Source organism: Mustelus asterias, chromosome 17, assembly GCF_964213995.1.
Source record: "Mustelus asterias chromosome 17, sMusAst1.hap1.1, whole genome shotgun sequence".
Lineage (NCBI taxonomy): Eukaryota > Metazoa > Chordata > Chondrichthyes > Carcharhiniformes > Triakidae > Mustelus > Mustelus asterias.
Genome location: NC_135817.1, coordinates 7,126,459 through 7,150,918, shown reverse-complemented (window position 1 = coordinate 7,150,918; position 24,460 = coordinate 7,126,459). Strand labels below are relative to the sequence as shown.

Here is a 24,460-nt window from a genome sequence, read left to right as displayed (position 1 = left end):
GTGCATTCTGATAATACTCTGCTATTATGCTGAATCTTGGCTTTATGGGAAAACCAAGGCAACATGAGGAAAACATTTTGTTTTAATGTAGCAAGTTGTGATGATCTGGAACGTGCTGCCTGAAAGGGTAGTGGAGGCAGTTTCAATATAACTTTCGAAAGAGAATTGGATAAATATTTTAAAGCATGAAAAAATAGGGCTGCAGGAAAAGGCTGGGGAGTGAGACTAATTGGATAGTTCTGCTAAAGAACCAGCACTCACAGGCAACATGTGTCTAATGATCTTCTCTGCTGTTGCTTCCAGTGATTCCTTGACCCTTGGAGCACAAAGTATTTATAACTTCTGGTAGAGCCAACTACCCGTAATTACTGTTTCAGTGTGAGTCTGAGCTAAGCTTGTCAAACAACCTGATTACTCTGCTATAGTGTTTGAGATGAAGATTGAGAAATACTAAAAAATCCATTTATATTTGGCTGTATTTTACATTAGTTTTATAATTTAAAAAAACTTACAAGCAGAACACTGTAAAAGCTACTGCCTATATCTGCACAGAACTTTGCTACAGGCTACTTACATCTGGATTCACTTTATCATTCCAATCTGTAACTTGTACTAAAGCTCACTATCTCTTGGGATGTCCTGCCCCATGCATACTGTGAGTCGAGAATCGATCTGTTTAGTCATGCGAAAACCCAAGGCAGAAGCGTGTGACCCTGAGTAGACATCCTTGAATCAGGAGAGAGCTACCGCCCCAGATAGCCAAAGCTCAACACTGAGGTTTTCTGTGCAACTTCAGGAAAGAAGACACCAGAACAGAAATGCGTCAGCTGTGGCTCAGTTGGTAGCACCATTGTTTCTGACCCACAAAGCTCTAGGTTAAGTCCTACTCCAGGGCCTAAGCACAAAAAATCGAGGCTGACACTCACTCCAATGCAGTACACTGCACTGACGGAGTTACTGTTTCTCGGATGAGTCATTAAACTGTATTCTTTAACATTCAGTGTAAATATGAGGTAGATGTGAATCAACAGGCAAAATGTGGTCAAACACACTATGCGACAAAATAAATGACAAGTGTGACCAAACCCAATTCCATGGATTTCTCAACAAACCACTCAGATGTTTATCACATTGTCCCATCCACCTGCTCAGATTGGTGAAAAAGATTCTGTGTACACTATTTCAAAGAAAAGCAGGGGAGGTGTCCTGAATAATATTTACCCCTCAATTCAATCAAAATCAGAAAAAAACCCAGATTACCTGACCATTATCACATTGCTGCTTGTGGGACCTGCTGAATACAAATTAGCTGCTTAATTTCCTACATCACAACAGTAACTACACTTCAAAGATGACTTCACTGGTTTATGTACATTGAGACATCCAGTGGACATGAAAAGTGCTACATAAATGGAAAACTTTCCTTTCTTTAACTGTGAATAGATTAGGAACATCTTGGTAGAGACTTGTTCAGGTTAAAACTGTATTCTGCTGAAACATAAACTTACCTTCATCTGGAGTTTGGAGGTTGGGAACTTCAGTTCGGTTATTTTACACTCTTCAGGCTGAGGACTGGCTCTGGGAACCTGTGCAGAAGAAAAATGAACTGTGTCAAAAAATGCAGGTCAAATGACCAGATACAGGGTGCCATTACCTAGGAGAAGCCCAGGAGGCAAACCAGGGAGGAGGGCTAGGAGAGGTCCCAAACCAGGGAGGAGAACAGGGAGAGGTTCTAAAAGGAAGGGCGGCACGGTAGCACAGTGATTAGCACTGCTGCTTCACAGCTCCAGGGACCTGGGTTCTATTCCTGGCTTGGGTCACTGTCTGTGTGGAGTTTGCACATTCTCCTCGAGTCTGCGTGGGTTTCCTCCGGGTGCTCCGGTTTCCTCCCACAGTCCAAAGATGTGCGGGTTAGGTTGATTGGCCATGCTAAAATTGCCCTTAGTGTCCTGAGATGCGTAGGTTAGAGGGATTAGTGGGTAAATATGTAAGGATATGGGGGTAGGGCCTGGGTGGGATTGTGGTCGGTGCAGACTCGATGGGCCGAATGGCCTCTTTCTGTGCTGTAGGGTTTCTATGATTTCTATGATTCTATGAAGTCACAGGCAAGGGATAAAAGTTAGGGGACAGAAATAGGTCTGATTGAATTAAGTTAAAAGAAAGCAGCAGAGCAATAGGCTCTAAATTACAGAAAGTGCTGAGCAGACCACAAGCAAAGTAGGCATGTGAGAAGCCCTGAATACCTGAGAAGGCAGCCAAAGATTGGTGCCTCCATGCTGTAAGCCATTGGGTCCTCCTTGGCACAGCTAGAGATCTGAAATTGTGCTCGGAAGGTGAGTATACTTGGAAATAATAATCTCAGACAGTGAGATTGAAAGCCTGTGAGGTGGGTCCTTGTTGAAGCCGTCTGAGTGGGAGTGATCTTTGGAGAGAATTCCAAGGTGAAATCTTCAAATATGGAGATTGAAAGCTTTATGAGAAAGATGAAGTTTTAGTGAGATTGTTTGGCTCACAATGTGACAAACATTGTGTTGTAGAGAAATCCATAGAATCAGATTTGGTCTCATTTGTCATTTATTCTGTAGTGTGGTGTGTTTGACCACATTTTGTCTGTTAATTCACATATACCTGATACTTACCCTGATGTTAGAGGATAAGATAGATAATGCAAATTCATTTATCTTTTGGAAAAAGTAAAGTTTACTTTTGTTCGTTCTAAACCTGTTGAATCTTGTGGCTTTATTTACTTAGTAAGTGTCTCGAATCTCAAACTTTGTCTACTTTAAACAAAATGTTACTGGTCCCTAACCGACCTCCCCAACTCATGGTCTGGCTAAGAATCATAGCAGAATGTAAAGAAATGTAGACTCTAATAGATTCATGCAATGAGCAACTGTACAAATAAGAAGTGATCATTGTCACAAATTGGAAGGAGATGAAGGGAGAATGATAGAGAGACAGGCAGCTCAGTTCAACTGATTGTAAAGAACTGTTAGTCTACAGCGAATTCCTCTGTAACTTTAATATAGGCCATGTTCATTTAATTCTTCAAATGCTCCATAATCCAAGCTCATATTGGCACGTATACAGGACTCTGACATTTGTCTATATACTATAACAAATGCATTCCCAACAATGGTCCTTGAGTAGATAGTCTAACAAACCCCGAGAGAACCTGGTTATCAGAAACGTCTCCTGCCACGATTTAAAAACTGGGAAATAGCATTGTGAAGAAGTTAGGGGAACAGAACCTCATCATTCAAATTCACTTTATAGCCTTCATCGAGTTCAATAATTTCACATCAGAACCTCTGACCCCATTTCGTTGAACATCAGCTGTTGGGAATGAGTCTGCTATTCCATTTACATTTATTCTCAAACCACCTTTTGTTTCTTTACTTATCTCATTGTCATCTCCTTTTGCCTTGCATCAATAATCGCTTATTGTTCAATCTCTTCTGCTGTCCATCCTGTCACAGACTTTCTCCATGGCTCTTTCCTTCTCTCTCCTTTTAATGGAGGTGGCCTCCATGTGGCAGGCTAGGGATCGCAGTGGAGCTGGAGGCTTCAATGCCCATTGACATGGCTGTGGGCAGGAAAGACCTCACCTGTGGCCCAAACGTTTTGCCGGAGTGATTTTCCCTCTGCCATTGCTGGCTGTGTTCCTCATAATTTTGTACTCGTATCCATCCATGCCTCTGAGGGCACCTCCACGTTGAGGCACGTTTGTGGTCATCGATCTACCTCAGCAGCACCCACCTCTCCAGGCAGGACTACCAAGTCTTCGGGGAGAAGTTAGCCCTCTGATTGGGATGGCAGCAATGGGAACTCACCCATTAACTTTAATAAGACAATGAGTGGAAACACAGCCAATTAGGAGGTGATCTCTAGGACAATTGTGTCACCACAGGTAAATCATGCACATCCTCTGTGTCTCTCCCCACAGATGCTGCCTGACCTGTTGAGTGTGTCCAGGCTTTTCAGCTTATGTTCTTTGAGCTCTCTTTCCAGTACTTTGAGGGTTCCAGTCTGAGGTGCAGAAGATAGTAACAGAGATTCCCTATCATTAATGCTCAGAAACAGGCTGGCCTAGCATTCCCTTCATCCAGTGGAAAGTTAGAAGGGAAGGTCAGGTTTAAAAGGCCACCTCAGCTACTGCATGAGGCATAGTTTTAGATTTCTGAGACTTTCTATTTTCCAGCCTGACCAAATCTCTTGATATCTTTCAATCTAATGGGTGTGTTTTACCGACAATATTAATGTGCAGCTGTATTTCCAGTTGCACACAGACTCGCTGTGTATTTCCAACATTTCCTGGCTCGGAATAAGCAACCAACCATCCTGTCAGTTCTTTCCAAGTATTGTGTCACATCTGATTACTTCAGAGTGAATGTACCAAGCCTTGTTACATTTGTCAATTTTATGCTAGTTATATAGCATCACTGTCCACCCAGTAAGCAGATATCCAGGTGTCTGCTGTGTTAGCAGTTCTGAATGGCGGAATCATTGCGCCTCCCAGGTCCAGATTCCTGGCCCGCTAGCATCTCCCACCCCGCCAGGAGTATTTCACTCGCTTCCCACTTTCAGGGAACTAGCGGAACGACCCCACTGGAGTGAAGGGAGGGCAATCGGGGCTCCCAGGTGGTGTTCCCTGGGCATGGGCACCCTGGCAGTGCCAGCTTGTGCTCCCTGACACTGCCCAAGGGGCAAAGTGCCCATGCCCATCAGACATGGGGCAGTGCCAAGGGGGCAGGGCCCGCTGCCACTCTGCATGGGGGTTGGTCAGGGCTGGATGGAGGCCAGCGATCGGGGCGGCTTGGAGGGGGGGTTGTCAGCTTGGAAGGTCTGTAGGGGGTGGGGGGGGCGGTCTGGAGATTGGGGGGGCTCCGGGATGGGAGGGGAGTCAGGGCTGGCCCGGGAATGGTCATGGGGCTGCGATCGAGCTAAACAGCAGACTGCAGGCTGACAGTTTGGGGCCACTGTGCATGCACGGAGCTCCGGAACTGTCAGCCTCCAACGTGAATAGGCCCCACCCCCCGAGCTTTTAATGATATTCCCGATTGTGACCTTTGCAATGCACAGAGTGTGGGGGAATCTTGTCTGAATTCGCATTGAAAGACCCAGCGCGATTTACATCAGTTTTCCTGCAAATTTGACACTTAGAACTTTTTGGGGAGAATCGCAGCTAAGGTGTTAATGATGGAAGATTGGCCTTGCACCATCTAGCTGATAGCACTGACTAAGAAGGATGTGAGGTCAGTCCCCACTCTAGGAATTGAAAATACAATCACTGATATTTCAACGCAGAAATGAGAGAGAGCACTAAATTGTTAAAGGTACTGTCCTACAGAAGGGATGTTACTCTTTCAACAGCACCTTCTAAACCCATGACCATTACCACCTAGAAGGACAAAAGGCAGCAGAGACTCCCACCACCATTGGGGGGAAGTTCCCCTCTAAGTCATTCATCATCCTGACTGAGAAATATATTGCTGTTCCTTCACGGCTGCTGGGTCAAAATCCTGGAATTCTCTCCCTAACAGCACTGTGGGTGTACCTACACCACATGGACTGCAGCATTTCAAGAAGACAGTTCAACAGCACCTTCTCAAGGGCAATTAGGGATGGGCAGTAAGTTCTCGTCTAGTATTTGGATGAGAATTTCGGAGGCATGGCGAATAAGTTTGCAGATGATACCAAGATTGGTGGCATAGTGGACAGTGAAGAAGGTTATCTAAGATTGCAAAGGGATCTTGATCAATTGGGCCACTGGGTTGATGAATGGCAGATGGAGTTCAATTTAGATAAACATGAGGTGACGCATTTTGGTAATTGAACCGGGGCAGGATCTACTCAGTTAATGGTAGGGCGTTTGGGAGAGTTACAGAACAAAGAGATCTAGGATTACAGGTTCATAGCTCCGAAAGTGGAGTCACAGATAGACAGGGTGGTGAAGAAGGCATTTGGCATGCTTGGTTTCATTGGTTAGAATATTGAATACAGGAATTGGGAAGTCTTGTTGGAGTTGGGATGTCTTGTTGAAGTTGTACAAGAAATCAGTAACGCCACACTTGGAATAATATGTATAGTTCTGGTCACCCTATTATAGAAAGGATATTATTAAGCCAGAAAGCGTGCAGAAAAGATTTACTAGGATGCTACCAGGACTTGATGGTTTGGGTTATAAGGAGAGGCTGGACTTTTTTTCCCCTAGAGCATGGGAGTCTTAGTGATGATCTTATAGAGGTCTATAAAATAATAAGGGGCATTGATAAGGCAGATAGTCAACATCTTTTCCCAAAGGTAGGGGAGCCTAAAACTAGAGGGCATAGGTTTAAGGTGAGAGGGGAGAGATACAAAAGGGTCCAGAGGGGCAATCTTTTCACACTGAGGGTGGTGAGTGTCTGGAACAAGTTGCCAGAGGTATAGTAGAGGCGGGCACAATTTTGTCTTTTAAAAAGCATTTAGACAGTTACATGGGCAAGATGGGTATAGAGGGATATGGGCCAAATGTGGTCAATTGGGACTAGCTTAGTGGTAAAAACTGAACGGCATGGACAAGTTGGGCCAAAGAGCCTGTTTCCATGCTGTAAACCTCTATGACTTTAGCTTGCGATGCCCACATCCCATAAATGATTTTAAAAAAGCTTTACTGTCCTGCTTATCCAGTCTAATAATTAGACACACATTAAGATCCCATGACACTCTGAGGATGAGCAGGAAGGTTTGCATTTCCTCCATCGCTGAACTTCTGGACAACATCCCTTCCGAAATTAATTCAACAACAAAAATCAATAAAAGCAAAATACTGTGGAATCTGGAAGTCCAAAACAAAAACTGAAAATGCTGGATAAACTCAGCAAGTCTGGCAGCATCTGTGGAGAGAGAAACAAAGTTAACAGCCTGTGAGGTCCTCGAAGTGGCAGACAGCAGTGGATTGCTACTCCGCACTGAGTTACCTGTGCTTAAATTGTAAAGTGCCTGATCTCCTGACCTTCCCGACTCAGGCCGGGTGAACTCGAGAAGAGCATCGCGTCCTCAGCTCCAGGACAATGTGCAAAAGAAGTTCAGCGATGGAGGAAATGCAAACCTTTTACAGCAATAGCTTCTGTAAAGCAGGTGGGTTTAAAGGTCCCACTGAAAGCAAGGAGGCAAATTTCTGAGGTGGGAATGAGATGTGGGGGTGGGAGTCCAGACATTGCTGGAGAAGATCCAGTCATGGGGGGAGGAGTTTGGACATTGAGGGTGGGTGAGGAGTTGGACATCGGGGGGATGGGGAGTTGGGCCATTAGGGAGTTGGGGTGTTCGGACATCAAGGGGTAGTCGGCATCACAGGGTTGGGGGTATAAACATCAGTGAGGGAGGCGGGGTGCTTAGTTAGGATTGGGGTGGGGGACCCCTGGGAGGATCAGTGTTGTTGAGGGGGGGGTCCTGTGCCAGACTCAGTTTGTGCTTTTAAAATAGTTACTCTGAAGTTAGAAGTGTTTTTTTTCCTCCTAATTCTTTCAGAGAAACTATTGGTGTAAAACTACCAGAACCATTCCAAAGTTAGCGATTTAAATCACTTTGATGGATAGTTCCCAGCCCCGGGCAATTGTCCAGGGGAAGTTAGCCCTTACCTGGAAACATCCAAGTAGGACTCCCTAGTGCATTTCTGATGCAGGGGAGCCATGAAATTAGAGGCCAATATGAGTCCATCTGACTTCTTTAGAGTTAACAATAAATCGATTGACCATTCAGTCATCACCTGGCTGTGGAATCCTGGAATGTGCAATTTGGCTGCCACATCAAACAATGGTAAAAGGAGGCCACAAAATCAAGGTGACAATCTCAATTGATTGAACCCATGGTCCTTGGACCTGGTCAAATTATTACAGAAGATGCTAAATGTGTCTGACATTATCAGAGGAATTGAATAGCAAGAGGTGGTTTTAAGAAAGTGAATTTGGTTCTAACAACAAAGAGAATAAAAGAATAACAAAGAGCCTTTGGATAAGATTTACTCAAATGTTTTGTCAACACTTCTTTATGGCTGTGGACTGTAGGCAACCAAATAATCAAAAGACTCGAAGCTTTGAAATGTGGGCACATAGAGAAATACTTAGAATATCTTGGAAAGAGAGCAAATAACAAGAATGTCCCCGGGTAAAATGAAATCCAGAACAGGCATCATAGACAGCACTAAGAGCCGAAAATTGAGTTATTTTGGCCAACTAACAAGGTACAATGATATAGAGAGCACACTGATTGAAGGCCACTTCAATGATAAAAGGAGCTGTTAAAGACCAAGAGTTTCTTCGATAAGTAACATCAAGGAATGGACAGACATGAGCTATCAGGAGGCAGTAAAACAGCTTTCAGTAGAACCAACTGGTACAACTCTGCATCCAATCATCAGTAACTGGAAGGAACTTGGAGAGAGACATACTTTGCGATGTTTCCCAGGGATATGATAAGGCACTATATAAATTCACAAATAGGGAGAAATTGACCTTGTGTGATAGGATAAAATGGGTAATTGTGAGTCGCCAACCTCTGTTATATCTTCTGATTTCAACTCTGAGTCACTAATTTTTTTTATTCATAGAATCATAGAATCCTTACAATGCAGAAGGAAGCTATTCAGCCCATCGAATCTACACCGACCACAATCCCACTCAAGCCCTATCCCCATAACCTCATGCATTTACCCTAGTTAGTCCCCCTGACACTAAGGGGCAATTTAGCATGGCTAATCCACCTAACCCGCACATCTTTGAAATGTGGGAGGAAACCGGAGCACTCGGAGGAAACCCATGCAGACACTAGGAGAATGTGCAAACTCCACACAGACAGTGACCCCATCTGGGAATCGAACCTGGGTCCCTGGTGCTGTGAGGCAGCAGTGCTGCCCCATTCGTTCATGGGATGTGTCCAATCACTGGCTGGGCCAGCATTTATTGCCCATCCCTGAGGATAATTTAGAGTCAACCACATTGCTGTGGATTTAGAGTTGCATGGAGGCCAGACCAGATAAGGACGACAGATTTCCTTCCTTAAAGGACATTAGTGAACCAGATGGGTTTTGCAACAATCGTCAATGGTTTCATGGTCATCATTAAACTTTTAATTCCAGACTTTCATTAAATTCAAATTTCACCATCTGCTGTGGTGGGATTCAAACCTGGGTCCCCAGAGCCTATCCTGGATCTCTGGATTACTAGTCCAGTGAAAATACCACTACGCCACTTCCTCAAATAAAACTCAGCAGACATTGAATATGGCTCATTAGCACTTGTTTTACACTACTTCACAAAGCCAAGACCTGAACCAAGGCATCTAAATGTAATACAGCACTTTGTTGTTACTTAAATCATTGATAAGTTCAGGACTCGGATTTACTAATCCAGTTTGCATTACTACTATTTTACAATTCACGTTCACTTTTTCACAAATGTTACTGAAAAGAGGAATATATGGCACTTCGTTACTCCTGTTGACTAGGGATCATGACTGTTGTCCTGTCAACAAAGTCAATTCATAAAAGATGATCGGTTTGAAATAATTTCTCATGCTAAGGACGTGGGCCAAGATTCTCCCAAAAAAAACAAAGTGCCCAACAGGCGACAAAATGGGAGGCTGACCCACCTGTTTTTTGAGCATACTGTGGTGAACCATCGTTGGTTCCCACTGGATAGTGCTGAGCCAGGGGCTGGCCAGTACTACAAGGATGTACATATGTTACTGTTGGGTTGTGCTATTGTTGCTGTTGGGGTTAGGGTGGGGTTGTTACACCTTTGTACTGTAGTGTTGTGGCACATCCCAGTCGGGCTCCGCCTCCTGGGAGAGGTATAAGAGTCCCTGCTCTGGCCGGGACCCCTTCAGTCTGGGATAGTGTATATAAGTTCTGGTAGCTTCGTTAACAGTAAATAAAAGCCTTTCATTTACTGAGCTTCAAGCCTCGTGTCTGAATAGCGCATCACATACTTAGTGAAATGAATCTCCGGCATTCACAGAGTGCCTCAGGGGAGTGCCCCAGTAAGTGGGGGGAGTGGGGGTAGGGCCTCATTCCGCTGGAGAGGCCGACAGCTTAGTGCTGAGTGAGCCATTGCGCGTTAACCAATCCATTGCGTTAACCAATCCGTCAGTGAGGAGTTCAGTGCATGCGCACGGCTCCCCCCACCCCCTCCGCATCGCCGGTCTCCTGATCACCAGTCCCCTTGTCCTGACTGCTGGCATCCCAAACTCCACCCACCCTCCCCCAAGCACTCTGGCCTACCTGACCTGCCTCCCCATTCGCCGGCCTACCTGATCACCCATCCCCCATGATCACTGGCTTACCCAATCCCACTCCTCCCTGCCAGGCCAGCCCCAAATGACCAGCCCTAACCCCTCCCCACCACGGGCCAGCCCCAATTGCCAGCCCTGATCTCCCCTCATCACATGCAGCCAGTCGCGAGTCCCACTACAGGCCCCCCGTGCTACTCGAGCAGCGCACTGGGCTGGGAGAATCACTCCCAGGGTTTCTTTTCCCAGATTATTGAACATGGTCATTATTTGAAAATACTAATCTATAAGACTCTTGATGTAACAATCAAATACAATATCTATTTATAGCAGTCAGCAGGCATTTATAGCTCTAAAATGGTGCATGCTGGTGTCATACATTTGTTTTTTGAGCTGCAGGAATGAAAGGTTGCTCACAACTAAACTTCTGCTTTGAGGGCAAGGTGCATGAAACTTTGACTGAGGCACTGAGAACATGGAAAGCCATTATTTATTGGGCAACATGCTTGCCACAGTTGTGTTTGCTAGCTGTTTATTTTATATGCTTCAGAGCTTGTCAGAAATAATGCAGTAGTTTCTATATGTGTAGGAACTTTATTTACAAGAGTTTTATGTAGTGCTTTAAAACGACTACTCAATGCTTACAGCTCTAGTTTCCTATAACTGCTGGCTTTTCTTTTCTCTGGGTCCACACCCAGGCTTCATTAATCATACAAGTGAGCATCAACATTAAGCTGACGCATAACCAAACACAGTGAACCACTGAACACCTCAGTCCACACAACTGAAAGGCCTGAATTAACAATCATGAGAAAAAATGGTGAAGGGCTATGTTGTCAATCTCCCAGAACTGACAGGATTTCAGGTGTGACTTAGCAGATAAGAAAGTCACAGAAATAAGTCAAGAATATTAATGTGTGATCGAGCATCTCATGCAATGTTGCTCAGAAATGAAATGATGGACAGGAATACAGCTGGTCCATCAGGCCTGTCCCACTCAAGATGTCTAGAGCATCATGACTAGACACCATCTAAACAAAAACAGAAAATGCTGCAGGTCTGACAGTTAAAGTTTATTTATTAGGCTTACATTAACACTGCAATTAAGTTATGTGAAAATCCCTTAGTCGCCACACTCCAGCGCCTGTTCCGGGTACGCTGAGGGAGGATTTAGCATGGCCAATACACCTAACCAGCACAGCTTTCGGACTGTGGGAGGAAACCGGAGCACCCAGAGGAAACCCACGCAGAAACGGGGAGAAGGTGCAGACTCCGCACAGTGACCCAAGCCGGGAATCAAACCCGGGTACCTGGCACTGTGAGGCAGCAGTGCTAACCACTGTGCCACCCCGATAATATCTGTGGAGAGAGAATAATGCCAATGTTTCAAGTAAGGATGACCCTTTGTCAGAGCTGAAAGCAAGGAAAACCGGACAAGATTTATACTTTGAGGGTGGGAGGATTGGGGGCTGTAACTGATAGACAAAAGGATAAAGGGAATGTAAATGGTGGTGGTAAAGAGTTATAATGGTGCTAAGAGTGTCCATTCAGAGATCAGAATGTGTAAATGGTAGGACAAAGGTGCAGAGCATAGGAATGTGGCAGACTGCCCTAGTGAGGAGGGGGCGGGAGAAACAAGATGGAAAGCGAGATTCTAGAAATGGAAAAATAATATAAGGTAATAAAAATGGATAAGATGAAAAGAAGAAATAAAATAAAATAAATGGACAGGGAGTGGAGGTGAAGGAGAGAGTTAGAGTTCATGCTCTGAAGTTGTTGAACTCAATGTTCAGTCCGGTAGGTTGTAAAGTTTCCAATTGGAAGATGAGGATAGGCTGCCTTATGAGGATAGGCTGAGGGAGCTCGGTCTTTTCTCCTTGGAGAGACGAAGGATGAGAGGAGACCTAATAGATGTTGAGAGGCATAGATCGGGTGGACTCTCAGAGGCTTTTTCCCAGGGTCGAAATGTCTGCTACGAGAGGACACAGGTTTAGGGTGCTGGGGGGTAGGTACAGGGGAGATGTTAGGGGTAAGTTTTTCACACAGAGGGTGGTGGGCGAGTGGAATCGGCTGCCGTCAGTGGTGGTGGAGGCGAACTCAATAGGGTCTTTTAAGAGACTCCTGAATGAGTACATGGAGCGTAATAGGATGGAGGGTTATAGGTAGGTCTAGAAGGTAGGGATGTGTTCGGCACAACTTGTGGGCCGAAGGGCCTGTTTGTGCTGTAGTTTTTCTATGTTTCTATGTTTCTATGAGGTGTTGTTCCTCAAGTTTGCGTTCGGCTTCACTTGAACATTGCAAAAGCTTAAGGATGGACATGTGGACAGGAGAACAGAGTGGTGTGTTGAAATGGCAAGTGAGAGGAAGCTCTGGGTTCTGCTTGCGGATGGACCAAAGGTGTTCTGCAATGCGGTCACCCAGTCTGTATTTGGTCTCTCCAATGTGGAGTAGACCATATTGGGAGCAGCGAATGCCATAGACACCATCTAAAATGGGGAACGCTACCCCGATCTGCTGTGTACATCCCTGTGCCGCTCTTGCACAGATTGGCACCTATCGCTGTAAGTGTCCTGTCATTAAGGAGCAATCAGGCTCCTACAATGCTATTGAAAGGATAATTGAAAGTTAAGAGCTGCTAGCCAGGTTTACCAGGGCTCAGAATATGGGCAGTGAAATGGACATGGGAGCTGTTGGGTAAAGCAGGTAAGTGCTTTCCATAGCACTGCTTGTGGGTCAGGAGGAGCAGAGTGGTCCCCCCTTTCTGAAGATCACAGCTTTGTTGTCACTTCTGTTGAAAGCAATGACCTCTCTGCCCAATCCCTGATCCACCCAAGATTGTGACTGGCAACTGACTAAATTGATGATCCCAAAGAATCGCAATCTTGGGAGCAGGTTTAGATTTGATGGAATCTCCATGTCCCCTTCTTCCATGTTCTGAAGGACCCTCCCCTTCATCGCATAAAGATGGGTCTGTTATATCAAAGAAAATTGGACAGGATGTGAATGGTTTCTCTGGAAAAATGAAGGGGATAAATTGAAATGGTCATTCCAATCATGAAGAGATAAACTTTATTTCGTGAAGGTTTCCCTGTGGGGCAAGGCCAGAACTAAGGGCCATGAATATTCGATAGTCACTAGTAAAGCCAATAGGGAAAACAGAAGAAATTATTTTACCCAGAGAGTGGTTAGAATGTGGAAATCCAGATTGCAAGGCACATTTAAGTGACTAGCAGAGATGCATTTAAGATTAACATATGAGGGAGAAATGAAGGGTAGATAGGCTAATAGGGTTAGATGAAGAGCAATGGAAGGAGGCTCTTATGCAGCATAAACCTTAGCATGAATCAGTTGAGCCAAATGGGCTATAATTGTGCTGTAAATTCTATGTAATAATAAGGCATGATATAAATACAAGTCTTTCTTTCATACACAAAAACACCAAAGTAGGCAAGCAACAGCTTATACGTTCTGCTTATATGTCTCCAGTGAATGTGATGAAAAGCTTTTTCAGTCTCCAAAGGCTGCCTGGCCATCCTCCCATTTTCCACCAATTCACTTAGTTGTCTGCTTATTCTCCTAGCTGTCTTCCAATCAGCTGAACATATACTCTGTTCCTTGTTCCCATTGTCACTGTTGAGTGTTCAGCATTGCTATGGCCGGTGAAGTGTCTGTTAAAATCCTAAAGGGCTGGACGGTCTTTGGAATCACACTCAAGGCAATTGACAGCACAAGAAAAGACTCCTTTAAACAATGCACTTACATTTTCTAAGATCACCGGAGAGCTTAGCCACCAGCAAAATTATATTGCAGTCAGCCTTGGAAGCCACATTGGCTGAATACCTGGATGGCTTGCTTCTGCCATCCTCCACTCCCAAAAGGGAATACTGGACAATCTCAGACAGCACTGAATCCCAACAATCTGAAATTTATCCTTGCTTTTCAAGGATCATGTGTGTCTGGAACTCTCTTCCTCTTTGAATATTTTTAAACAGTGACCTCTAGTTCTAGATTCTCCTACAAGATGAAAACCTTCTCCACATCCATCCTGTCATGACCCCTCAGGATCATAGAATCGCTAAGGTGCCGAAAGAGACCATTGGGCCCCTTGACTCTGCACTGACTCTCCAATAGAGCCCTACCCAGGCCTTATACCCATAACCCCACGTATTTACCTAGCTAATCCCCCTAACCTACATATCTTGGGGCACTAAGGGGCAATTCAGCATGGTCAATCCATCTAACCTGCATATCTTTGGACTCTGGGAGGAAACTGTAGCACCTGGAGGAAACCCATGCAGACACAGGAAGAACATGCAAACTCCACAGAAAGAACGTGCAAACTCCACAGACAGTCACCCAAGGCTGGAATTGAACCCAGCTCCCTGGCTCTGTGAGACAACGGTGCTAACCACTGTGCCACCATGCCGCCCAAGAATTTACAAAAGGTTTCAAGTCACCTCTTACTCTTCTAAACTCTAGTGGGTACAAATCTAACCTGTCCAAACTTTCCTCATAAGTCACCTTGTCTATTCTGGTTTTAGTCTTGTAAACCTTCTTTGAACAGTTTCCAACATATTTATATATTTTCTTAAATAAGGAGTCCAATACTGTACATTGTACTCCAGATATGGTCTCACCAATGCCCTGTACAACTGAAGCATAACCTCCCTACTTTTGTAATCAATTCCCCTTAAAGTAAATGAGTCCCAGTGTAATTCTGTCTCGAAGATCTAATCGTAGCATTATGTTCTCGTCAACTATATGAAACTCCCTGTGTGCAATGGAGATGACCCTCAGTGCAGATGGTTTGTCCACCATAAACCATAAGGCCCACTTGGGTACTGGGTTAATACAAAGAACAAAGAACAGTACAGCACAGGAAACAGGCCCTTCGGCCCTCCAAGCCTGTGCCGCTCATTGGTCCAACTAGACCAATCGTTTGTATCCCTCCATTCCCAGACTGCTCATGTGACTATCCAGGTAAGTCTTAAACGATGCCAGCATGTCTGCCTCCACCACCCTACTTGGCAGCGCATTCCAGGCCCCACCACTCTCTGTGTAAAAAACGTCCCTCTGATATCTGAGTTATACCTTGCCCCTCTCACCTTGAGCCTGTGACCCCTCGTGATCGTCACCTCCGACCTGGGAAAAAGCTTCCCACTGTTCACCCTATCTATGCCCTTCATAATTTTGTACACCTCTATTAGGTCTCCCCTCATTCTCCGTCTTTCCAGGGAAAACAAGCCCAGTTTACCCAATCTCTCCTCATGGCTAAGACCCTCCATACCAGGCAACATCCTGGTAAACCTTCTCTGCACTCTCTCTAATGCCTCCACATCCTTCTGGTAGTGCGACGACCAGAACTGGACGCAGTACTCCAAATGTGGCCTAACCAGCGTTCTATATAGCTGCAACATCAGACTCCGGCTTTTATACTCTATACCCCGTCCTATAAAGGCAAGCATACCATATGCCTTCTTCACCACCTTCTCCAACTGTGCTGCCACCTTCAAGGATTTGTGGACTTGCACACCTAGGTCCCTCTGTCTTTCTATACTCTTGATGGCTCTGCCATTTATTGTATAACTCCTGCCTACATTATTTCTTCCAAAATGCATCACTTCGCATTTATCTGGATTAAATTCCATCTGCCATTTCTCCGCCCAATTTTCCAGCCTATCTATATCCTGCTGTATTGTCCGACAATGTTCATCGCTATCCACAAGTCCAGCCATCTTCGTGTCAACCGCAAACTTGCTGATAACACCAGTTACACCTTCTTCCAAATCATTTATATATATCACAAATAGCAGAGGTCCCAGTACAGAGCCCTGTGGAACACCACTGGTCACAGACCTCCAGCCGGAAAAAGACCCTTCGACTGTTACCCTCTGTCTCCTGTGGCCAAGCCAGTTTTCTACCCATCTTGCCACCTCTCCCTGTATCCCATGAGCCTTAACCTTCTTAACCAACCTGCCATGTGGGACTTTGTCAAATGCCTTACTGGAATCCATATAGACGACATCCACGGCCCTTCCTTCATCAACCATTTTTGTCACTTCCTCAAAAAACTCCACCAAATTTGTAAGGCACGACCTCCCTCTTACAAAACCATGCTGTCTGTCACTAATGAGATTGTTCCGTTCTAAATGCGCATACATCCTGTCTCTAAGAATCCTCTCCAACAACTTCCCTACCACGGACGTCAAGCTCACTGGCCTATAATTACCCGGATAATCCCTGCTACCCTTCTTAAATAATGGTACCACATTCGCTATCCTCCAATCCTCAGGGACCTCACCTGTGTCCAATGAAGAGACAAAGATTTCCGTCAGAGGCCCAGCAATTACATCTCTTGTCTCCCTGAGCAGTCTAGGATAGATGCCATCAGGCCCTGGGGATTTGTCAGTTTTAATGTTACCTAAAAAACCTAACACTTCCTCCCTTGTAATGGAGATTCTCTCTAACGGGTCAACACCTCCCTCCGAGACACTCCCGGTTAACATGCCCCTCTCCTTTGTGAATACCGATGCAAAGTATTCATTTAGGATCTCCCCTATTCCCTTAGGTTCTAATCATAATTCCCCTCCTTTGTCCCTGAGAGGTCCGATTTTCTCCCTGACAACTCTTTTGTTCCTAACATAGGAATAAAATGCCTTAGGATTCTCCTTAATCCTGTCTGCCAAGAACATTTCGTGACCTCTTTTTGCCCTTCTAACTCCCCGTTTGAGTTCTTTCCTACTCTCTCTGTATTCCTCCAGAGCTCCATCTGTTTTCAGTTGCCTGGACCTAATGTACGCCTCCCTTTTCATTTTAATCAGATCCTCAATTTCCCTGGTTATCCACGGCTCTCGAATCCTACCTTTCCTATCCTTCCTTTTTACAGGCACATGCCTGTCCTGCAGCCTTATCAACTGTTCCTTAAAAGACTCCCACATGCCAGACGTGGACTTACCCCCGAACAGCCTCTCCCAATCAACGGCCACTAACTCCTGCCTAATCCGGCTATAGTTAGCCTTCCCCCAATTTAGCACCCTACCCTTAGGACAACTCTCGTCCTTGTCCATTACTATCCTAAAGTTAACAGAGTTGTGGTCACTATTTGCCACATGTTCCCCTACCAAAACTTTGACGACCTGACCGGGCTCATTTCTCAGAACTAGATCCAGTATAGCCCCCTCTCTAGTTGGGCTATCTACATACTGTTCCAAAGAACCTTCCAGTACACATTTTACAAATGCCTCCCCATCCAGACCACCAGCCCTAAGCACTTTCCAGTCTATACCAGGGAAATTGAAGTCTCCCACTACAACAACCCTATTTTTTCTGCACATAGCCAGAATCTCCTGACATATCCATTCCTCCACTTCCCGTGGGCTGTTGGATGGCCTGTAGTACACCCCCAGCATAGTGATTGCACCTTTCCTGTTTCTGAGCTCCACCCACAGCGACTCATTACATGACCCCTCTAAATTGTCCACCCTCTGCACCGCTGTAATATGCTCTCTAATACCGCTACTCCCCCACCTTTTTTAGCCCCTCCTCTGTCTCGCCTAACACACTTATACCCCGGGATATTCAGCTGCCAGTCCTGTCCTTCTTTTAACCATGTCTCCGTCACCGCAACCACATCCAAATTCCGCGTAAGCATTAATGTGATGCATATGGGCCTTGTTCCCATAACATTCGGCTGGACAATACATTACACTTTGCTCCAGTGTCAATCTTTTTTATTCTTCCTGCCAAAATGGACAATTTCACTTTTTCCCACATAATACTCCATTTGCCCATCTTTGCACACATTTAACCTATGTTCCTTTGTAGCCTCCTTGTGTCCTCTTAGCAATTTACTTTCCTACCTACCTTTGCGTCATCAGCAAATTTAGCAACCATATCTTCAGTCCCTTCATTCAAGTCATTTATATAAATTGTAAAAAGTTGAGACCCCAGCACCAATCCATGTGGCACACCACTCGTCACATCCTGCCAACCAGAAAAATATCAATTTATGCTATTTTGTTTCCTGTTACCTAACCAATCTTCAATCCATGCCAATATGTTACCCACTAAAGCATGAGCTTTTATTTCATGCACTTATCTTAGATGTGAAACCTTATTAAATGCCTTCTGGAAATCTAAATACAATCAGTCCCCTTTATCCACAGCACTTGTGACTCTTTGAAGAACTCCAATAAATTGGATAAACATGATTTCCTTCCTCATACATCAATCCCAACATCCCAGGAATTAGTCTATCACTATTGCTCTTCCACTCTTCCTCCTGTACAACAGGGTCAACTGGACACTGGCTACACTCCCCAGATGAATCATCACTTACATCAGTATTCAGAACTGCATACTGGTTGGAGAATGAGATATCCTTGGGAACCTCCTGCACTATTTGCCTGTTTTTTTCTTGACTGTCTGAGGGTCATCTGTTCCCCTCTCCCTGTATACCCTTAAGTGCAGGGTGACCCCATCTATAAACATGCTAACCCTGAAGATCTTAACTTCACATTTGCACCGCAGTGACTCCAGATGGCATTCAAGCTTTGAAATGCTATCCATAGATATCATATCTGAAACCATAGCTGAATAATTTTACTAAAGGTTGGAAGTGGGGATGTGGAATCTGAAACACAAAGGGACTTGGGAGTCCTGGCTCAGGACTCTCTTAAGGTTAACATGCAGGTTCAATTGGTAGTTAGGAAGGCAAATTCAATGTTAGCATTTATTTTTAGAGGACGAGAATACAAGAGCAGGGATTACTGCTGAGGCTGTATAAGGCTCTAGTCGGACCCCATTTAGAATATTAATAGCAGTGTTGGACCCCACACCTAAGGATGTGCTGGCCTTAGAGGGGGTCCAGAGGAGGTTCACAAGAATGATCCCAGGAATGAAGGGTTTGTCATATGAGGAGCTGTTGAGGAGTCTGGGTCAATACTTGATGGAGTTTAAAAGGGTGAGGGGGGATCTAATTGAAACTTACAGAATACTGAGAGGCCTAGATAGAGTGGACGTGGAGAGGATGTTTCCAGGAGTGGGAGAGACTAGAACTCGAGGGTACAACATCAGAGTGAAGGGACGCTCCTTTAAAACTGAGATGAGGAGGAATTTCTTCAGCCAGAGAGTGGTGAATCTGTGGAACTCTTTGCCGCAGAAGGCTGTGGAGGCCAGGTCATTGAGTGTCTTTAAGACAGAGATAGCTAGCTTCTTGATCAATAAGGGGATCAAAGGTTATGGGGAGAAGGCAGGAGAATGGGGATGAGAATCATATCAGCCATGATTGAACGGCAGAGCAGACTCGATGGACCGAATGGCCTAATTCTGCTCCTATATCTTGTGGTCTTATGTTCACTGATTATTTTTCTACAGTGATAAGTAGCATTCACAACTCCAACAATGCTTAAAAAGTTTGATACTGTTCAGTACAAAACAACAAGCTTGATCAACACACCATCCACTACCTTAAATGCTCAGCTGTTCCTCCACTGATGCACAGTGCCAAGATGCACTGCAGCAACTCACCAAAGCTCTTTTGACAGCACCTTCCAAACACATGACATCTATCATTTAGAAGGACAAAGACAACAGATGCATGGGAATAGTACCATCTGCAAGCTCACCTCCAAGCCATACACCATTCTGACTTGGAAACATAGAGATATACCTTCACTATCGCTGGTCAAAAACCTGAAACTCCCTCCCTAATAGCACTATGGATATACCTATACCACATGATCTGCAGTGATTCAAAAGGCAACTCACCACCACTTTCTCAAGAGCAATTAGGAACAGGTAATAAATGGCAATCTTGCTAGTGACACTCATGCCCTATGAACAAAATTAAGAGGAAAGTGGTGGTATGGATACAAAATTGTCATGTGACAAGAAGCAAAGTGTAGTGAAAGGATTTGTACAGACTGCAAGGTGGTTTGTGGCAGTGTTTTGCCAACTCTCCTCAACTTTTATAAATGACACAGACTTGGGAATAGGAAGTAGAGATTAAAGTTTACAGATGATACAAAATTTGGCAATTGGCAGATAATGAAGATGAGTATAGAGTGACAGACAGGAGAGTGAAATTGACAGGTGTGTGGCAAATCAAGGTCAATGTGCAAAAATGTGAAATGATGCACTTTTGGAAGGGCCAATCCTCTTCTTTGGCAGTCCCTCAAGGTGGAGGATGACTTGCTTCCACTCCAGAGAGGTGGGTTCTGCGGTGGCTGAATAGTCCAATCCTGGAGCCGCAGATTTGGTAGGGTGGTGTTTGAGGAGGTGAGTGGGTGGGACGCCCTGGATTCTGCATTCTCTTTTCGCTGTCTGCACTTGGCTTCCACGTGCTCCACCCAGTGACTCTTGAGGTGATTGGCGCCTTTGTGGATGCTTCTTCTCCAGTTTGTGCATTCTAAGGCAAGTGATTCCCACATGTTGATGGGAATATTGCATTTACTTAGGGAGGCTTTCAGAGTGTCCTTGTTCAGTTTGAGTGATCATTTGTCATTGCGGAGCTCAGATTAAAGCTCTTGGTATGGGAGTCTTGTGATCGTTATGCAGACAGTCTGGCCCACCCATCACAGCTAGTCAAGCGTGACCAGTGCCTCAATACCGGGGACACTGGCCTAGGAGAGGACACACACTGGTATACTTGTCTTGCCATGCCATATGGCATGCTTTTGAAAAGTATCAGAGAGACTATTCACAAATCCTTAAAGGTAGCGGGGCAAATTGATAAGGTGGTTAATAAATCACAAGGATTACTTGGGTTTATTAGCATTGGAATGAAATATAAAAGCAACAACATTTTGCTGGAATCAATAGCTAGATCTCAACTCATTTGTTGGCACCACACTTCAGGAAAATTGGAAAGACCATAGAATAGGTAGAGATTTAACAGGATGAAGGACTTCAGTCACTAGGAGTGGTTGGAAAAGTTACAATTGTTTTCCTTGGAACAGAGAAGTTTAAGAGGTGACATGAAAGAAAGTTACAAGATGATGAGAGATTTAGGTAAGAGTTGAAAAACTGTTCCCGCTGATGAGTGGGTCAAAAACCAGAGGTCATACATTTAAAATCATTATCAAAAGACCTAAAGGAAAAATGAAGAGAAATGTTTTCACTTGGAGGGTTGTTGGGATTTAGATTACTCTCCCTGAAAAAGTGGTGGAAGATGGATTCCATAAATAATTTTGAAAGGAAGCTGAACAGATACTTTGGTTGAAGAACTTACCAGGTTACGGCTGAAAGACATGAGGCCAGGTGTTATCTTTCATATAGCTTTAGACCTGATGCTCTTCCTCAGTTTACACCTGGGAGAAGCATCAGACTAGCACAGACAGAGGCACATGAGGGAGGAAACTAATGGTACCAACTGAGTTGGTTATAATAAAAGAGGTGAATTTATTTTGTGTGAGTCATTCATGAATTGTGTCAGGAATTGCAAGATTTAATAGAGGCAAAAAGGTCTGAATTAATGTGAGGTTCCACGATGTGTTTTGCACTGAATGATTTCAACTTGTTCTGAAAGCCATGATAATAGAAAATTGGTAGAGATGATTTGGAGAGACACTTAAATGTGGGGGGGGGGGGTGATTCATTAATTATTTGAGTTTTGATGCCTCTCACAGCCATTAATAAGCAACCCTTCAAATGCCAGTTCATCTGATCTCTTTTGTGTTTCTCTGTCTGCAAAGCACATGCAGCCACCTCCATATGAATTACTATGTCAGCCAGCGAGCTAAGTGTACAGAATAACTGTTTAGGAACATATTGTAGTGTCTCTCCTGAACTATCATAGCAGAGATATGCAGTGTCTGTAGTGTTCTCACATGCAACTCAGGTAAGATGTTCCTCATGGTACACATAAGGGCTGGAATGTGCAGACACAACCTGCGCAGGGTCCAGCGCACCTTGTACTTACATAAAATATGGTGTGATGTTGGGTCAGCAATCCAATGTTATCCCATAGATTTCCGACAATACGGAAGGCGAACGAATGTCGGAATTTGAAGCTTGTCCGCTACTTTGCAAAATGAAACAACAGCATGCTATTGAGCTTGTTAAAGAGGCGATTGACTGCAATTTAATGTTGCCACTACAATATCGCATGAGAAAAACATTGGTTTACGCCCGGAATAAGGAGGCGAGACAAGGGCAGCGAAAAGGTCTGCAAACAGGAAAATGGCTGCGAGTAGCTGCTGAAGTTGGCAATGTTTGGCGAATAGTAGACTTAATTTCTTCACTGTTTTAGGCTGACATAACATATAAGGAAAGAGTGAGAGGGGAGGGTCCTTTAAATGGGTGGCTGTGACCGACTTCCAGTTCACTGCCTAATCCCTCTCCCACCCTACACGCTTCACTGGGCGTGAAGCCATTCCTTCTGAGCGTTAATTGGCCAGCCCGCCCACAGGTGGCCGCTGATTAGCTAGCTTATGTTTGATTCACCGTGGGGAAAGGGTGGGAGTGAGAGCACTGCATGCTTCATATACCGGTCACCTCACACACTGGGAACCATAAACTCCAGCCCCAGTGTAATATCCCAGTCTACTGTGGTTATAGGATAGGATGGGACAAAGATCCTGAAAGAGAACCAAGAGTGAACGAGGGAGAGAAAGAGAGTATAGAATAAGGAGATGAGGACAGGAAGAAAATATGGGCAGGGAGAAGAGATAGAAAGAAAGAATGGTAGGGAGGAAGAGATGGAAAAGAAGAATGGTAGGGAGGAGAATAGAGATGGGGAAAAGGTGGGAGATGGTGGATGAAAATCTTTCTCTGTTACTGTCACCCTTAATTTTCTTAAAAGATATGTTCCAAGAGTGCAGTATATTATTTTCACTTTGTTTATAGTTGAGCTTTCTCTGAACACTATCACAAGTGCTTTTCTGAATTAATTTCCTCTCCTACAAACTTCTCTGTTGTCATTATGATCAAATTGTTTGTGATGTGGCTTTCATATTCATCAGTCTCAAGATTATTCCGCTGGGATTTCTCTACCTGTTAACAACCGGTTTACTTTCAAATTCCCCTTCAACTAGATTAACAGCCGAGAAACATTTTGCCTCTTTATTACTTTGATTCAAAGATCATTTTAAAATTATCTGAAAGATGTCACTTGAATTATTCTTGTCAGCCATTACATGAGTGTTTCAGATGGTGTTACTGCTGTCCTGTATCTTCCATCATATCATTTACTTCACAGGTTGTGCAAGTTTTATTACTTACCTTTCCTTGCAACATTTTTCTTTATGCTATACCTTCCAGTTTCATTACAGTACTTGCTGCTGTTTGAAAGTTAAGCAAAATAAATGATATCTTTAGTAACCATTTCTCAGACAACTCAAAACACAATTTTGTATTTTTCCTCTCGACTTGTCTGAATTTCTTCACACAGTTATGTCTTCTGTCTTCCTACCCTTATGCCTCTTAATCTCCTCTTTAAGTGCTAGCCTGTAGTGCAATGGTTGTATTAAATTAAGCAACCAAGTGAAGGATTTTAAAATCACCACACAAAGAATGGCACCTCCTCATCATTGCCATGTCAGCCTACATCCTCTGAAACTGGGCTTGAAGCAACAATGGGATTGATTTCCATGAAGTGGTAATCAGAGTACAACTGCCACTTTGTTCCTAGTTTCTTACCTTGAAATGAAGCTGCTCCTTTCTCACCTGCCTATCTGACTCAGACAGAGCAAGAACTGTCTAGTGCAGCAGGTTCCTGAGGCCTTGTGTTGAGGGCTGGAAAGTCAAGGGGAAGGAAGCTGCACACCTTTTTTACGTCACTAGCTGACATAAAGCAGGTGCATTTAAAGGTCCAGCCAGTTGGTAAGGTTTAAGTGGGTAGGATTGGGGTTAGGTGAGGGGTTGGTCAGTTGGTGGAGATGGAGGTTTTGGATGGTCAATGACGAGGTAGTGGTCAGGTGGTCAATGAGTGGGAGGGTGTTGGTCAGTGAGGGGTTGAATCAGGTGGTCATTGGGGGGGGCAGTTGGTTGAGGGTGTTAGGGTCATGTGGTCACTGGGAGTTGTCAGGTTGTCAGTGGGTGAGGGTTGGTTAATCAGTGGGGGGGGTTAGGGTCAGATGGTCAGTAAGGGAGGGGGTCAGGTGGTCAGTGAGTGGGGGTCAGTTGGTTGATCGGGGGCTGTCGGTTGATCAATTTGGGTGGCGAGTGTAACCCGAATTCTAATTCTAACCCTGTC

The 24,460-nt window shown here is 44.5% G+C and overlaps 1 protein-coding gene across 1 annotated transcript in view; it reads right to left on the bottom strand.

The window, feature by feature from the left end:
- Positions 1 to 24,460, bottom strand: part of htr2aa (5-hydroxytryptamine (serotonin) receptor 2A, genome duplicate a) — a 403,646-nt gene that overhangs the window by 136,604 nt on the left and 242,582 nt on the right. The window contains exon 2 of the mRNA XM_078231947.1: positions 1,509 to 1,586. The gene's annotated coding sequence lies outside the window, so the exon portion shown is untranslated. The remainder of the gene's footprint in view (positions 1 to 1,508; positions 1,587 to 24,460) is intronic.